This window comes from Enhydra lutris, unplaced genomic scaffold (assembly GCF_002288905.1).
Source record: "Enhydra lutris kenyoni isolate GAN:26980312 unplaced genomic scaffold, ASM228890v2 scaffoldscaffold74, whole genome shotgun sequence".
NCBI lineage: Eukaryota > Metazoa > Chordata > Mammalia > Carnivora > Mustelidae > Enhydra > Enhydra lutris.
In genome coordinates, this window is record NW_019154158.1 from 1,978,893 (window position 1) to 1,980,786 (window position 1,894).

Genomic DNA, 1,894 nt, shown 5'->3' on the forward strand with positions numbered 1-1,894 from the left:
CCTAATGGGTATTTATGCTAAATGAAATGTCAGTCAGAGAAAGACAAATACCATATGATTCTACTTATATGTGGAATATAAGAAAAAAACAAATGAATAAGTAAACAAAAAGCAGAATTAGATCTATAAATACAGAGAACAAATGGATAGGGGAAAGGAGTTGGGAGATGGGCAAAATGGGTGAAGGGGAGTAAGAGATACAAGCTTTCAGTTATGGAATGAATAAGTCATAGGAAAAATAGATAAAGTATAGGGAAATAATGGTATAGTATTAGTATTGTATGGTGACAAATTGTAGCTACACTTGGGGTGAGCATGGCACACTGTAAAGAGAAGTTGAATCACTGTGTTGTATATATGAAACTAATGTAACATTGTCTATCAACTACACTGCAATTAAAAAATTATAAAAAATTTTTAAAAAGACAAAGATTGTCAGTCTGGCTAAAATAATCCAGCAATATAAGGAAAATATTGAAAATACTAGGAAACAATAAAGTTTCACTAAAAATATGGCTTGTGTTGTTCAGTAAAAAAGTGGGTTAAAGTTAGTATTAATATAGAATATTTGGACCATACAATTAATGTTTGACTAAACTGACATATAAAATACTACACAAGCTATGTGCATTTCAAGTGCATATAGAATATTTATAAAATTGGACCACATAATGAATCATAAAGAAAATTTCAAGCAATTTCAAGCATTTGAATCAGCTAGAGCACATCCTCTAACCAAAATATAATTAAGTCATAAACCATGACATTAAAAAGTGTTTTAGAAAAGCCTTGTGCCAAACTTTTTTTTTTGAGTAAATGCATTTTATTTTTAGACAACCTACATGACTTTTTTTTTTTCTTAAAAACAATGCCTCCACTCTAGATAAATCAAGGTCAAAATAAATGAAGAGCTCAAGATGACATCTGTCCCATTTGTCTAAGTCCTGGCATCTGGATGAAAAGCAACAGCCAGTTCTGACAATAGGTGGTACCTTCAAAGTTAGCAGCCAAATTAATGAACATTTTTCCATTTCTAAACCATCTTTAAAGAAAATCATATATGGGGTCACACCACCCTCACAGAGTCCAACAGAGCAACCATGCCATCTAGATTCATGTTTTCACCAATAAAGAACTGGTAGTTTTTGAAATTAACAAGGATGTGCTTGATTTGTTCTGTAATCCCTGCCACAAGAGATTTTACTCTATCTGGCCTCTTTTCTTCAAGTTTGACTTTGACTGATTCCATAGAATCTTTGTTGTACTTCTTGTAGGCTACTTTTGTGAAGCTGGTTTCCTGCAAGAGCTGGTTCACAATGATATCAACACCAGTGACTATTGTGGTTTTGGTACTTTGGTTTTGTCTCCTTGGACCTTCCGTGGAGACATTTTCATCAATGAATGAGTCATCAATGTTACCCTCTGTCCTACTGACCATCTTTCCCTCCACCTCCAGGCATAGACCGTCTGGGATCTCCCAGATGTTTTAGATGTCGGAGAACATCGCACCATGGCTGATGAGGTCCTGGTAGATCATCATACCTGCTGCTGGAGGGAGATGATGGTGGTGCTAGTTTTGCAGGAGCCTGAGCTCCAGCCAGAGTGGCATTCAGCAGGAGGTGGGAAAAAGCTGTGACAAATGTTTTAAAAATATACTTTTAAGTAACTTGTGTGTCAAAGAATACATTTTAAAAAGATTAAGAAAATATTTTAACATAAAAGGTAATTCAATATAGTTCATATAAAACCATTTGAAAAAAAATCTGAATGCTCAGCAATATGGAGTAGATTGTAATAGCTCAACCATTCCATTGACAACAAATAGGAAAATCTGGAATAATTTTCTGTATTTATTTATTTTTACAGGTGGGTGGGGGGAGGAGCAGAGGGAGAG

At 34.6% G+C, this 1,894-nt stretch overlaps 1 pseudogene; it reads right to left on the reverse strand.

Moving 5' to 3' along the window:
• Nucleotides 1-819: 819 nt before the first annotated feature.
• On the reverse strand, nt 820-1,548 carry LOC111160233 (annotated as a pseudogene).
• Between the last annotated feature and the right edge of the window lie 346 nt (nt 1,549-1,894).